Below are 16,259 nucleotides of genomic sequence, written 5' to 3'. Positions count from 1 at the left end.
GCCATGGTTGCCCTTCCTTCAGCTCCATGTCCCCCATGTGATAAGTCTCTTCTGGGCCCTGTAATATGGGTTGGACCTTCATTTTCTACACCAGCAAGACAACAGTGGGGCTTTTCCATGCATCTGGACAGCAATTCCAGCACACGACTCTTCTGGTACTAACAAAGAGGTTATTTTCTCAGACAACAGATCACAACCTCATTTTCCCTTTCTGAGGAAATTTCCTGACTAATAATGCTCTCAACTATGAACAGAAAGATGTATGGGATTATCAAGGATTTTTAATTCATCGATTTGGATACATTTTATGTGCAGAATCACTGTGTGTTCAAGCCAAGGCTGAGCTAGAACCACACAAATATTACACACTGCCTTGTTAATACCAGCAAAGCCCTTTTTATTGCATAATTCTGCAGCCTGTCTGTAGTTTTTATTTCATTAATTTTCATCCTGATAATTGGAAGCAGCTTCTTTTCTTGCTTTTTTAAGGTTTAATGAACTACATAACTTCATGCCTCCCACTGAGGGGCTGTAGGTCACTTTGCACTCTGGAGAACTGAAACACCTTTCCCTTATTCTCTTGTACCATCCAGCAGCACAAGACAATGCTTGGTGCCTTCCAGCACGGGTGCAGGTCCACTCTTGTGCATCAGACATGTAGGTATGGAATCCCAGACTGGTTTGGGTTGGAAGGGACTTTAAAGACCATCTGGTTCCATGGGCAGGGACACCTCCCACTAGACCAGGTCACTTGAAGCCCCATCCAGGCTGGTCTTGGACACTTCCAGGGATGGGGCAGCCACAGCTTCTCTGGGCAACCTGGGCCAGGGGCTCACCACCCACATAGTGAAGAGTTTCTTCCCAATATCTAAATCTTTCCTTCTTCAGTTTGAAACTGTTACCTCTCGTCCTGTCACTACATATCCATGTCCCTCCCCATTTTTCCTACAGCCCCTTCAGGTGCTGGAAGGTACCCTAAAGTCTCCCTGAGCCTTCTCTTCTCTAGATTGAACAAAGTTAACTCTCAGCCTGCCTTCACAGGAGAGATGCTCCAGCTCTCTTGTCATCTCTGTGGCCTCCTCTGGACTTGCTCCAAAAGCTCCATGTCCTTCTTATTCTGGGAACTCCAGAAGCAGACACAGTCCTCCATGATCTTCTCTGCAGAGAAGCTGTACCCTATATGCTCCACACAAACTTTTGAGATGAAAATGGTTCCTCTTAGTGGTGACAGCCATGAGATGGTGAGACATGATCCTGCAACAGGGCTGGAAGACCTGGATCCCTCTGCTTCAAATGCATCTCAGCTATGAGCTAGAGGTGACAGCTCAGGTCTCTCAAAAAGATTCACTAAGTGATGCTAATACTTGGTTTGTTCATTGGATCATGATTTTTGCAAAGCATTAATTTCAGCATCAAGTAGAGAAATATTAGAAAAGAAGTCAACAGAGGCGGAAAGGAAAGTGATGTTTGCCTTCATTAGGACATGCTTTTCCACTGGGATTGCTCTGAAGGAGAGTCTGAAGAGTTAAATATGAACAATAGTAACAGAAGATAGGAGTTAAGAGGCTTCCAAGACCCCTAAAAAATACTCCTCTGACACAGAAATAGGTTTGTCCTCCTCTACCAATTTGGTTGATACAAACCAGTGCTATGAAACTGCTATGTGCACCTGTAAGGTCCAGCAACTGAACCACCTGAAACACAGTTATCTTGAGAACCTTTTTCCAATTTTTTTTTTCTGATAACCTGCTAAAATTCAAGAGATGAACGGAGATGCTAATAATAATTGAAAAAAAAACCAAAAACACACACAAGCCTCTCATATTCAGGTATGTAAAAAGGCATCCTAAGTTGTCCTGGTTTGCTCAGCTCATCTTTAATGTGTTTACAATGCAAATTAAAAAGCAATCATAGCTTTGCTAGCTTTTAAGGGTGAGTTACTCCATACAACGGAAAGAGCATCCATCCCAGGGGGCTCACTCCTAAAAAGCACGTTTATGAAGCAAAGTGCTAGGTGACCTAGAAAAGCACACACCAAACAAGAATCTTGTCTCTACAGGAGCTTTGCATTGTCCTGTGTCCCAGAGGTATATATGGATCCCATTGAATAGGAAGCTATTTACTTATTTCGGTACATAATTCCACCTAAGATGAGTCAACAGCCAGGGTAAACAGGAGCTTTCTTCCCATTTGTCACCTGAAAGAACGGCCTCAAAAGCTGTCAGTCGAATCTGGAAGGCAAATGTGCCCTCGCAGAGGAAAATGAAAGCCCCTGTGTTTTCTGCCTCCTCGCCTCCTATGCAGTTGTCATCTTTCTCCATCAAGCTTAAAACTGATCTGCCCCAGGGCTGGGTTCTGCTCTGCTGTGTGGGGGGTCCCACTGCACAAACCTGTCTGTCTCCCACCTCCCCGGCAGGTGGGGAGAGCCTCGTCTCCAGCTTGGCTTGGGAACCCTATCAGGGGACGCCCTCCCCTTCCTCCCTCTTCTCCACATCCTTCCCTCCCACTCCCCTCCTCACTACAAGAAGGACACTGAGGGGCTGAAGAGTGTTCAGGGAAGGGTCTGGAGCACAATTCTGACCAGGAGAGGCTGAGGGACCTGGAGGTGCTCAGCCTGGAGAAAAGGAGGCTGAGAGGAGAGCTTCTCACTCTGTACAACTACCTGAAATGAAACTGGATCCAGGGAGGTTCAGTCTCTTCTTCCAAATCACAAGTAAGAGAGAAGAGGAAAAAGCCTTTCAGTTGTTCCAGGGGAGGTTGAGATTGGAGACTGGAAACAATTCCTTCCCTGAAAGGGTTGCCAGGCCCTGACACAGGCTGCCCATTCCTGAAGGGCTTACAAATTCATATTACTATGGTGCTTAGGAACATGGTTTAGTGGTGTCCTTGGCAGTGCTGGGGTAACAGTGGGATCTGATGATCTTAAAGGTCTTTTCCAACCCAAACAGTTCTATGATTCTATGAGCCATTTCTGGAGATAGAACAGGGGTGGTCCTGGCTTTGATGGCTGCTGCAAGAACCTCTCCCTGCTCCTAGGCAGCAAAACATCCTGGGCTCTTTGCTGGAGTCCCAAGCACATCCCCAAAAGCCACGGAGACTGTGAGGAGGGGTCCTGTCAAAAACACACCAAAAGGACTCATTAGGTGATGGATGACATCCTTGGTGGGTCACACAGTTGTTAAGTTAGGGGTTTCTCAGCTGGGGACAAACAGCTGCCACCTCGCTGTCACCACGTGGTCCCGGAGAACCACATGAAGCAGCAAGGTGAGAGAAAAGAAGCTGCCACAAGTTTATCCTCCTCCATTTTGCTTTAAAATTCCAGCTCTTTAGTGAACACAGTCTTTGGAAGATGACACCCAGTGAAGCTTTTGTGATTTCTGCTGGAATATAAATGTCACAGAGCAATAAAATCACTTAAATAAGTCCCACCAATTGGACAAGCTGCATATTTGCAACTGCATCACAGAAGGAACAGTAGCTACACTTGAGGAATCTCCACACCCTTGTTTAATTTAGTTTTTATATTTCTTAAAACCAATAAAATCCCAACCCACAAGCTCAGTGCTTTTGGATTAATAACAAATACTTGTCAGCAAACAGTGCATTAGCTGGCTCTTGGCAGATCATCAGAACACATCATGGAATCAAGCTGCTCATGTTTACAAAGAAAGGGAAGGGCAGGACACGCTGTATAACGGGCAGCAACTCATTCTGCATCCTGTGAAACTGGGCTAAAAGGCTCCAAGAAAATATTACATCAATAAGAAAGAGGAAATATTGATTTTGATTGGTCAAAAAGGGGGTTGATTAATGGAGCATCCACCCATGTGTTTGCAGTGGCTATTGCAAGCTCCATCAAGCAACAGGGCAGGTTTCTAGTTCAGGCTACTGGAGCAGGAGCTGCTTGAAAGCCACCTCCTCCCCCTGACATGAAGGAGTGTCACAAGGGAGGGACCCATCCTGTGTTTGCAAGTGAGAAAATAGGTTAAAACCAGTCTCACAGACAAATATTACCAAGGGCAGTGGGTCCATTGGGCTTCCTATGAGGGTTTCCAGCTGGGTTGGAGAGTGGCTGTGCTGCAGGCAGGTCTGGGCAAGCAGAACCTGCCCCATGGCATCAGACTACCCAATGTGAATGCTGAAGGTCCTCAATTTCTCATCCATCAGGTTGGGATATAGACCTGCCTGTTGGTTATACAGCTTGTAAACTTCATGGCTGCCAAGAGGTTTGGGTATGTGAGAGAGAGGCAAGACCCTAACCCTGACACAGGCTCCAGCCTTGGGCAAGATCTGCAATCCCTCCTCCTCCATTTTCCCTTTTGAAAAGTATTCTTTTACCCACCTCATAAGTACAGAGTGAGTTGGTTTATATTGTGGGAGCCTTTGAAGTTGTAAATCTCTGTGCAAATGTCAAGTGTCACTATTATTTTATACTTGGTGGGTATTTCAGATTGAATGAGAGCCTCAGTGCATTTAAATTGAATGCACATTCAGAGCTTTCCATTTAAAACATCAGCCAGTTATTGTAGCCTGAAACATCTTGCTCAACTTAAGATAACTATATACTTAAAAGCAGAAAAGACAGCCAAAAGCCAAAGAGGAAAGAGGTTAAAACAACATCAGACAACGCAAAGGTGAGGAGGCAAAGGCGGGTAACCCAGAAGATGGGAAAGCTTCCTGGCAGGGACTCCCATGTTTTATTAGCTTCATCCAGCAATAACATCACAGCTCACAGGGCTGTGCCATTCCTCTGCACAAACATAACCATGGAGCAGCAGGAGGAGAGGTGCCAGGGGTGTTGCCCTGAGGTGGGGAGGGCAATTTTGCAGGAAACCCACATTCCTGGCAAGAGAGGTTGGGCTGGGATGTTGAGGTCCTTGCTTCGTCGGACCCCAAGCATTTGTTAAGCATCTTTTCTTTGGTAAGTGCTGGGGGATTTTTATTTTTTTTTTTTTTTCTTTTTTTAAAATGGTCAGTCACTATAGTGCATGTGGGGGGGTGATGGGAAATGGAAATACTGCAGGAAAATTGGAGGTGGTCATAATGCTGCTGCTGTAATAAGGAGAAGCTATGGAATGCCTTGTAGCATTTCAACTTGCTTTTTGAAATCTAAACTGGTGGTAGATAATGCTCCTCCCAACGGGTTTCTGAATATTACTGTTCCTTTCCTCCCAGAGAGATTTCTTTAATTTGTGTTATAATTAATAGTGAGGTGGATGTGCTGTCCAGGAAGCTATAGTGGCATTCAGAGAGCAGATCTACATCTGCCATTGCACCTGATCTAGGGCAAACCTCTCAGCAAGTAAGAGGTTATTTTGTTGGCCAAAATAAAGTTAAACAAAAGAAAAAAGAAAAAAAGAGTTGATACCTGGATGTGAGCATCTTGCTGGGAAGTTTGGCCACTGGGATAAGTGTTTGCCAGATTTATCTGAGCACATGGTACCTGCAACTTCCCAGTTATTTCTTTATCTCTATTTTTCATTTTCCTAACTGGACAGCTGCTACAAATCCAGTGGCTTGAAAATAAATCAATCTTCAGTTTGTAGCACACCATCTGTGATGGAGTTCAGGGCATCATGAGATGTCCAGCTCTCTCTATTCTTATAGATGGTGGCTGGAAACTCCTTGGCAGGACCTTCTCATCACAAGAGCAAGGTTTTTTTGTGTTTCATTCTACAGCAGTTCTAGAAATTCTCCCACTCTTCTCAAAAGAGAAATGTGGACATGCTGCTGTCTCCTGGAAGTCCTCATAAAGTTCATGAAAACCAAATTCCACCCTGACCTTAGGGAACAACCACTGCTTCCCTCTCTTTCTCCTTCCCTCCCTGTCATTGCATCAAACTGCTCATTGCAGCTTATTTCCCCAAAACCCCTTTCCTGCACCCGTCCTGCACATGGAGGCTTAGACACAGGACTTGGGTGGCCTGAAGAGTCAAACCCACACCCTGATCAGCCTTTGGGACAGAGGACAGGTTCTGTCCAGGCAGCACTGTCGTGTTTGGAAGCAACAGAGCAGGAGGGAGCCAAGCCCAGAACATCCTTGCAGCAAGCTCTCCCCTGCCTTTGGCTCCCCCTCGCAGAGCTCAGCATGGGAGACAACACCCCTCAGCACACAGCCTCTTGACAGCTGCAGGATGTCAAATCCCATCCTCTGGAATGGATTTTTGAAGCAGTAGTTTTTATTCCATTCCCTCCCCCCCCACTCTGACTCATGTCTCCAAGAGTTTTTCTCCCTTGGCCTCCAGTCTCTTTGCAGCAGCCCCTCGGGTGCAGGGCGACTTTTTTGATCTAAAATTCCACCCCTGAATGCTTTTCTGGGAGGTGCTTTTGATGAGAAAGGCAAAGGGAAATAACTGAACCCTCTTTATTTTGAACCATATGATCTGGCACTCGAGTGTGATCCCTGTTGTTCCATGCACCTCTCCAGATGGAGTTGGCTGCAAAGGAATGGTGGGGGTTTTTGAGGGAAATCCAGGCTTGACCTTTGGTTCCAGCCCGAAGTGTTGCCAAGCTTGGGTGGCATTTTTCAAGGGAAAAAGAGAGGAAGGGGAAAATTCTGAAACCTAAGTCCCTTTACCTCTGGGTAAGGACACTGGTGAGTGGATGGGATGGGCTGGTGTGCAGGACAAGTGACAGTCCTTGTTTTTTCTACCCATGGCAGAAAAACACATCCTGGGTTTGAGAAACGTCCCCAGAAAAGCTGTTTGTTTTTTTTAAATTAACCTTTTCACAAAAAAGAAAAAAATGATGAAAAAATTTTCCATCCAGCCCCTCCCAAAACCTTATTTTACTATATAGTTTCCACCTGTGCTTTGCATTTGGGATTAAAAAATTTCTCCTCTCTGCCTCTGTTCTTGTAATTCAGGGAATCTGTTAACAACTGAAGGCAAATTTGCAAAACAATTCACAGCTGACCCACAAGAAATTTTACTTCAAATTCCCCCACCTCCTTGCAGTGTTCCTCTGCCCAGCAAGAAAAACCAGGGTGTTCTGGAGCAGCAGCTCAGCAGGTAGGCAGCAGCAAGGCTACAAAGGAACAGTTTCTGGTTTTCTTTAATGGAAAATTTGGGTTTGACTCTCCTGAAATGAGATAGGAGGAGGCACATGTATAGTTGCTTGGGGACATGGGCATCTGGGGGAAAGAGGATAAAGGGATCCTATCAGCAAAGCAAGAATCACTGTAAGCAGATGTGTAGTTTTGTATCCAAGAGCTGTAAAAATTAATAGTTACAAACCATGTCTTTGATGAGATTTTTATTCTACTGGGGCATTTAGCACTCGACTCGCTAATGAGATTGTAACAAATGTTTCCAAATTATCTCCCAGTCAAGACTTGTCTAAAACATACAGGAAAAGGGAGAAGAGGGCAAAAAGATAAAAGATTTTATTCTCATTCTGATCATCTGGGGGGGGGGGGGGGGAAAGAAAAAAAAAATCATTACCTTGTTGGAACAGAAATAGGAATTTTAATCCCTTGAAGTAAATAACATTCAGCAGGAAGTTAGATGCAAATCAAAATGTCTGATTAAAGTGGGAAACATCTGTTTGCAGAAGGACCCTAAGAGCTCTATAATGAGGTGCGTTTTTGCTGAGAACAGAAGCAGGGAGAGGAAAAAAAAAAGCTTTTCTGAGTTTAAAATAATAATAATTAATAATCTATTGCAAAGCCATGTAGGGAGATAGTCTTTAGCCTGACCACTTAAAATAATACTCACTAAAACCCTCCCTCTCACTGATGCGTTTTGGTGCAGCCTGGCTGAAGTGCTAGTAGAAGTTCTGCCCCTGGCACTTTTTCTGATAATAAATTATTACTTTCCTGTCTGGAAATCAAATTCTTTATCTAATTTTCACCCAGACATTCCAACTTTTTTTCTGTTAGTGACGAGACATCTCCCATTCCATCCAAAGACAGGAATGAGATGGGATGCCCACGCTCCAGGCATACAGAATATAAACAGAACACTCATTTCTGCTTGTTTTCATAAAAATATGAATTGAACCTTTTGCTGCTCATTCAGAGTTATATATTTAAGGAAGTATTCTCAATTACAGTATTTGGCTGGCAGCCCTTTTCAGTATAAAAGGCAAATATGTTTTTATCACTGTTGAAGTGTTAAGTTGCTAAGATCTGTAATATTTCCTCTGAAAAGTAGACTTGCTCAGTGAGATTTCATCTGAAATGTCATGGTATTTGCAATTTGTAAGTACTTTCCAAAAACAGGCCTGCAGTGGAACCTCCAAAGCTAAGAAGGTTCCAGGTTGATATTTTGGGCAGAGGAGCAGTATCCACATCTCCTCCTGAGCTGTAAGTCTGGATCTGACCTGAGTTCCTTCAGCCATAAATCACTTCAGCTCAGCTTCCTTTTTGTAGTCTGTAAAACCCAGAATATATTTTCTTGCACCAAGTGGTAGGAAGAAGAGATCAAGTGAGGAAGGGGATATAAACACCTTCAGTGGTCACTGGAGGAGGAGACCATCAGAGTTTGGTGAAGGAGCCAGACCAAAGCCATATATAACTTTATGATTTGGGTCATATTTTTCATTGAAATTAGGACATGATCCCCAGCAGGGCTTGTAGTGAGAGGACAGGGATAATGGTTTTAAACTGGAAGAGGGAAGATTTAGGTTAGAGATTAGGAGGAAATCCTTTAGTGTGAGGGTGATGAGGCACTGGAACAGGTTGTCCAGGGAAATTGTGGAAGCTCCATCCCCAGAAGCATTCAGGACCAGGTTGGATAGGTCCTTGAGCAGCCTGATCTAGTGGGATGTGTCCTTGTCTATGCTGGGTGGTTGGAACTGAATGATCTTAAGGTTTCTTCCAACTCTAACCATTCCATGACTATGAGTCTATGATTTGGTGCTGAGGGACACAGTTCAGTGGTGGCCTTGGCAGTGTTGGGTTAACAGTTGGCCCTGATGATCTTCAAGGTGGTTTTGAACCCAAATTATTCTATGATTTTCTGACAGCACCTGTTTGCAGAGGGGCTCCTACAGCCTGGGAAATGTGGCTGTTGATGTAATGAACCACCCAGGGGAAAGGTTTGCAGCCCACAGGCACACAGACACAGCCTCTGCTCTCTCCCCTCATCACCAGATGTGGAAGAAAAAAATTCCCAGCTTACAAGTGAGGGAATTACTGGCTAGAAATGCACGTTGGCAGTCACCTGGCCATGCACATGCCTCGGCCACAGCTCATCAGGGAAGGATCAGGAAGACACAGTTGGGTGAGCAGATCCAAAATATCCCACTCTCCATGACCTCATGGAATCAGGAGGGTTCATTGAATGGACAGCCAGGTAAACCAGATCCTTCAAGATTTGCAGAGCAATGTATAAGTTCTCCCAAAAATGCCTTAGTGTGAAATCTCATATGAAAGTTGGGAATTGTCCTCTCAAATCCATGTGTCCCAGGGCTATGATGCAACGCTAGGAAGATAGGAGGTTCCTGACTGAGAATGTAAAATAGCTTTATAATAATTTCCAAGCTGGTAATTGCTTTAGCTTCTTAAACTCCCTGTGACTATTGTCTTCACCAAATTTTTTTTCCCCTCTTCCCTGTAGCTGTGCCCCTCACAGGCCTTTCTCTTTGCCTCTTCTAAGAGTTTTGCTCAACCCTCTAATAAAATGGCATCTTTTTATTTCACATAGCTGGGATATTTTGTGGGGGAGGAAGATTTGGGACGAGGGGTTCGTTATCATTTTAGCAGAACATGGCAATAACAACAAAGCAGGACAGCTGATACAAATCATCCATTTTATAAGTTCTAATACAGATAATGCAAGGAAAAGAAACACGTAACAGAAACCAGACACAGCAGTGGGGCTGCTACACTCCATCCCTGGCTGGGGGATTTCAGCTCCTTCAAACCTTTCCCATATTCCTCATTAGGTTTTTAGTGAGGTTCTGGGCAGAAGTCAAGCTTCATATCTGGTGTTTGAAGGGCAGTTGGTTGCAAATCATTGAGTTTTTGCTAGCAGGCCAATTTAGGAGAGAGAAACAGGCATGTGCTGGTTGAGAGCCAGGGGTGGGATCGGGGTTTTTGTGGAGAATTCAGTCCTGGGGCAGCGGAAGAGACTTTTCAATGAGATGAAAATCAACCAATGGCCTCATGTGAGCACTCTGCTCCCATGAGACAACCAGAAAACTTTAAACTGGACTGCAAACCCACAACTGGACTCAGTTGGGCTTTCAACCACCTCTGGATATCAGCCTCTGTCACAAGCTACCTGCAGCTGCTGCTTTCAATTGAACAGAGAATAAACAGGGGAGACTGAGCCATCCCCCTGTTAGCACATGCCCCTGGATTGTCCCAGGAAAAGGTGGAGCATCTTTCCAAGAACTGGAAGTATTGGGAATTCCCAGAAACTGATGGGTCCCCTGTGTAGACAGGTGAAGCAAACTTGACCAGCCCAGGGCCCCAAGCGTGTTGTGTCACCACAAAGCTCCAGACACACAAAGAGTTCCCACACAAGGAGGAAAAATGTCCTTACACACCCTCAGTTCAACAGAGCTATTTAAAACCCCACTGTGAAACATTTGTTTTCTTTTAAACTTGTTTTTCTTCCTTCCAAAGGTCACCTGAAGTGGGTCCCAGGTTCATTTCTCCACAGGTTGTTTTGGAGCTGGTATTGACTGATTGCCAAACCTCAGCCCTGCTGATTGCCTCTTTATAACACACTGATAAAGGCAGCTTAAACCTCGAGTGCTCCCCCACCCCAAAAATGTCCCCTGTCATTCCTCACCCTCTCCCTCCACTCCCATCCCAGATTTCTGCATGCATCCCTCCATCCCCAGCTCCCTGGGCAGCCAGACACATCAGGCTGGTAAGATCCAAGGATGAAGGTGGCTCTTGTCCCCAGCAAAGCTGCTGTCACCTCCACAGCCATGCAGCAGTCACCAGGGCCAGGCTGGAGGTGACCAGGAACCTCCTGCTTCCTTGCAGAGCAGCTTGTGCTCCAGAGCAAACATTTTACTAAACAAAAATTTCCAAATAGGGAAAAAAATAATTAATGAGGGTGAGGAAAGCCTCCAGTCTCTATTTCTGCATTTTTTTTAGGTTCATGTTTCGTTTTCTATTCATTTTATATTTTTTTTACTATATTAATTTTTTTAATATCTGTTGCAGATTGTTTTAAAAACTCTGAGATGAACCAAAATATTTCATTTAATCTGAGTCTGGGCAACTTATTCTGAATCAGTGAAAAATTAAGAGGGAAGGAGCTTTTTTCCCTAGAAAATAGAAAGCTTTTTTTGTTTTGGACAACAAACGTTCTACAGGATTTGCCACTGAAGAAAATAAAAGCAATTTGTTTGTTTTCCAAGTAAAACATAGAACTTTCCTCATTCTGAAGTCAAAAAATTGATTTGCACTATTTTTCTTAATTTTTTTTCTTCTTTACAAAAGCAAAGCCAGGGCTTTGGGTGGCTGAATTGAATGTCCTGGGGAGGAAATTTTATTGCCCCTGAAGTCCCCACAGGAAATGATGAAGACGCCGTCTTTCAAGTGAGAAATAAAACCACAGTGCAAGAAGCAGAGGGATTTTTTGGCAGCCTTTTTCGGGTATCAGTTGGAGGGTTGTAGCCAAATTTCAGCTCCATTCCACCTAGAGACTTCAGGCTCTGTACACAAAACAATTCCTCATTCCCTACAGTGTTGCTCACCCTGTGTTATCCCCGGCAGCTGCTGCTCTGGATTTTTTCTCCCCGCTTTATATTTTTTGTATGGTTGTTTTGTTGAGATTTGGGGCAAAAATCCTGGGGTAAAATCCCGACCCAAGTCAAATCACTGCTAAAATTTCCAGGGATTTCACTTCAAGGCAGGATTTCTCTCAGAGGATTAAAGCAGAGGGAAGTAAAACTGTTAATAGTGGGAGAAAACTCCCAAGGATGAATTTCCTCTCCAGCTATCAACAACTTGTCCTGGTTTGAAATGTGCTCTGAGCACACTGCAGTTTTTTCACTATTTATTCATTATTTGAAGCTACTTTGCAGCTCAGTTCGGGCACTTCTTGCAGGGATTTGAGAGCAAAAGCCATTTTGGTTCATTTCATTAAGCAGCTCAATTCAGGGATTTGCTTCTAATCCTCCAACGAAAATATCTCTCAGAACAGAGTTTCTCATGCAATGTTTGTGTTCATAAATTGGGGGGGGGGGGGAGAGAACCTTGCCGGGAATGTCCCCTATTATTTACTTAAATTTTTCTATTTCCACAGAGTTTTACAAGCAGCCTGCCTGTGACTGGCCACAGGAGGGATTCAAACTGCACATTTGGTAAAAAATCAGAAAGCAGTTGCTCAAAATCGAAATAAAAGTCAGAAATTTCCCCCAGAACGCAGGGGAAAAATGCTATTTACTTGTTAATTGTACAAATTTGAATTTTATTTAATGGATTTACTTACAATTAAAAAGCAGTATTTATGTGTGAATATCAGCAATGGGTAAGAAACAGATTTTGGATCAGCACTGGGGTGGTTTGGGGCTTACCCTGGGGTATGGGATAGAGCAGGATCCCATTTCTCATTGCACCAAATTTAAATGGAGTGGTGGTCGGCCTGGTTCCCCACCGAAAATGAGTTTTCCCAAGAGTTCCTTCCCCTTCTGCAAAATAAAAAAAGGAAAAATGTCCTCTTTGTCCACCAGGTGGCACGAAGGGAATCGTCAGTGGAAACCGCCTCGGATTTTAATGCCTCCAATAATGTCTTTGTGGCAGGACATGAAAAGGGATGGAGTGTCCCACCCAACCAGAGTGACAACCACCTGTCCTGGGACAAGTGGCATTGGCCATGTGGGTCTGGAACATTCATCCCTGTGCCCTCCAGGCTGGGGCTGAACCTCGGTATCCCTGGAGTTGTCAAGAAGCCAGGATGGTGGGAGAGGCATCGGAGGTTTCATCTCTCTTTGACACAAATCTGCAACTGAAGCTCCAGCAAGTGTCCTCGGAGGAGTCCAGGGGCAAGAGGAGCTTAAAAGCAGCATTTTGGGAGCCTGTAAGGTCCACTGGAGGAATCCCAAGATGGGGAGAAGACTGCTGGGGTGAGGACAGCAGCAGGCCTGGGACAGGGAGCAGGAGCACAGGAGAAAATATGAATTTCAGGGTAAAAGTGAGTCTGATGTGCCTATCACATCACTCCAGGAAACTTCCATCCTGCATTTACCATCACCCTTTAGATGAAGCCCAGTCCCTGTCCCTGTACAGTGCCTGTGGGATGCAGAGGGGAAACATCAGGGAGGGAGCTGGAGTAAACCAGTAGAAACCCAGAGATTTCAAAGCCATTTCTGCCATTGTCTTCAAATATGTTTATATCTCAGTTCTTTATTATTTATTGAATATAAGCAGCTTGCTGCTTGTGTACATTTGCACATCTTCAGTGCAATCTGCTTCACATCAGGCATTGATGTATCAGTAGAGCCTCTGAAATGTTGGCTCTGGGGTGATAGAAATAGCATCTGCTTTCAAAAATAGTTACATTGCAATAAACTGGAAAGATTTGAAGGGTTTTTTTAATCACCTCTACTTAGTTATTGAGAGATAGGCCAAAAAAGCAATAATTTCACAGAAAGATCCAAACCAGGCACAACAGAAAATTCGTAGGCACAATAATTACTTTCTCTACAAATATTTACGCTGAGGCTAAGAAAATATTTTGAAATTTTACAAATATCTTTCTCTCTTTAATTTTCCAGTGCTTTAAATATTGATCCAAATAAATCTTATTGAGTCTACTGCTTTTTTTTTTTTTCCTTCCTTTTTTTTAAAAAACCTTTCAAGGAATCCTAAAGGATAGAGCTGGGGGGGGGGGGGATAGCTGCCAGGGATGAGGAAAGTGCAGCTCTTAGTGCTTCTCTGGACCCCAGCCACCAGCAGCAGCTCCCTCTGTTGCTTTTTCCAGTATTGCAATTTTATAAAAGCACTTTTGCCTGTGGAGGGGCAGTGAAAGCTGCTCTTCTGGTGCTTTTGTTTGTTTTGTTGGTTTTTGCTCCAAATAAAGTACCGAAAAATAAAATTCAAGGGGATGCAGATGGGCTGAAGAGATGCAAAAGGCTGTAGGGGGGGAGGCAAGGGACAGAAAGAGTCAGGATGCTTGTGAGAGAGGCCACATCTGCAAGAGGAATGAGGCAAAATTCTGTACAAGCCACGGAATTAGGAGTGGGAAAGCAGCGGGCTCCGACAAGGATGGTTTTGTGGCTGAAGCAAAGGCGAAGGCAGACTTCTTAAATAACCTCCTCTGAGTTGCCTTAGGCCCTGCAAAGATTTAATATATTATTGAACTTAACTCGCTTAATAGCCACGTTGGACTCAATGGAGCTATTCATGTGAGTAAAGCGTCAGTCTTAGCAGATCTGCTTCCTAATCTCTGAAGCAGGGAGAGCCCTACCCCTGGAGAGGGCTGCCAGTGGTAATTAATGCACCTCTCCCAGCACCCATTAACCCAGCACAGAGCCACTGTCACACAGCCATCCTCACCCAAAGCAGCCACAAGCTCCATGTTATTATTTTAACTGTTAGATTCTGTATTTTTGCTGTTTGGAAGAAGAAAGCATGCCTGAAATACACATCGTGCTTAAGCAGCAGAAATGTAAAATATAGTTGCGCTCTGTCATAAATTCTGCCACTGTCCTCGCTCAACTGCTTGAATTTAAAAGCCTGCAAAAGCAGATAGAAAGGGGTGTAGAGAAGGCAAGAAGCTCGTTCTGAAGTGAATTCCAAACGCCACTTAGTCTTTTTTGAAGAAAGTATGAAATACAAGCGAGGCAGCTAAAAATCATCTGCAAACACAGATCCCAGGTTCACACTTTTGGTACTCAGTTGTATTTAAAGTTAATTGATAAAAAGCTTTGTTTTTAATTGAATTAAATACAAGTCTACCTCTATTTCCCAAGAAGATTAAATCCCTGAAAAAATACCAAACATAGCTGCACACAAATTGCCTTTTCCCAAGGAGAGCTCCAGCATCTCAAAATATGTCCTGGCTGAGAGCAGTCATATCCAGACTGGGCACAGCTAATTGGTACCCTGGAGGGGTTTTACTCTTGGCATTTGAGAAATAATGAGAATCAAAACCATTAGTAGGCAGGGAAAAAGGGTGATAGAAATGCTAGCCTGCTCCTTTCTGTCACCTTCATATTATGTTATCTCCGAGCAAGCATTTCCAGTAATTTTCTTTCTGAAGTCCAGGAACTCTCTTTTAAATCACACACCCTTGATAAACACAGTACTTCATTGAATAAAGTTTGCAAATATTATTCAGGCAGATAACTGGTGTATGGAGACGATAAAAGGAATTGGAGCTGCTCTCTTCTTGATAGATTCTATCCTATTTACTAGAATAGGGTCACACAGACATGACCCTGCAAGGAGCAGCAAGAAATGTGGGGGTTTTCTTTTTTTCCTTTTTTTTTCTCTTTTTTTTTTTTTTTCTTTTTTTTTTTCTTTTTCTTTTTTTTCTTTTTTTTTCTCTTTGTGACAAGCAGGCATTTTACACTTTCTTTTTTTTTGCATCTTCCTAAAAAAAAAAAAAAAGAAAAAAATAAAAATCAAAAGCACGTGTGAATTTCTTCAGCCTTGGAGATGGGTGGCTGCTTAGTGTCAGGCTGGAAAGCAATCTGGAAGTCAGAATTGTACTACTGTGGTTATCATCAAAACTAATCAAACGCCGTTATCCGAAAGTGTGAAACCCTTTCAGCAGGCAAATCAAAAAATTGCACCATTTCTCCCAACCCCAGCAGACCAAACAAGAAATCACAAACACATGGCTGGAAGTGGCTCCAGCTCCACGCATCGCAGCGAGAAAGTCCCTGCAGCATGGGCCACCATCCTTCCCGCCCTGCATCCTTCAGATTTAAACAACCTTTCCTCTGAGACCACTAAGTGGGTGAAGCTAATCCTAAGAGAAACAAAACAACATCCAGCAAAGACCTTAGAGAGAGGGAAACGTTGGGTGAGGGAAGCAGCCAGCATCCCTGCTGACCAAAGCAACAGGCTCCAGCCGCTCTGCCTTTTTTTTTTCTCTATTTAAAAATTACTGCAAATTCTCAAAAAAGGATTTTGAGGTTTGGTATTTTTCCAGGAATATGTATTTTAACCGAAGTAAAAACAAAAAGAAAACTTGGCCCTGGACACAGAAAATTATAAAGCTGAAAGTAAACAGGAAAATACTGTCCCGTGATTTTTTCTGAGGGAGAAATACTCGGTGTTGCATTCCTTGGGTAGTTTTTATTGATATGAAGCTTTACATCCCTGTTAGTGACCAGGCAACAGA

At 43.7% G+C, this 16,259-nt stretch overlaps 1 long non-coding RNA gene across 1 annotated transcript; it reads left to right on the top strand.

Moving 5' to 3' along the window:
• The first annotated feature begins 4,616 nt into the window (after positions 1-4,616).
• LOC139803032 (uncharacterized) lies at positions 4,617-7,413 on the top strand. Its single transcript, XR_011728844.1, has 2 exons — positions 4,617-4,921; positions 6,866-7,413. It is a non-coding gene; the product is annotated as an uncharacterized lncRNA (long non-coding RNA).
• The last annotated feature ends 8,846 nt before the right edge of the window (positions 7,414-16,259 follow it).

This window comes from Heliangelus exortis, chromosome 15, assembly GCF_036169615.1.
Source record: "Heliangelus exortis chromosome 15, bHelExo1.hap1, whole genome shotgun sequence".
NCBI lineage: Eukaryota > Metazoa > Chordata > Aves > Apodiformes > Trochilidae > Heliangelus > Heliangelus exortis.
Note: the sequence above shows the minus strand (reverse complement) of the source record. Positions and strands in the feature narration are given on the sequence as shown.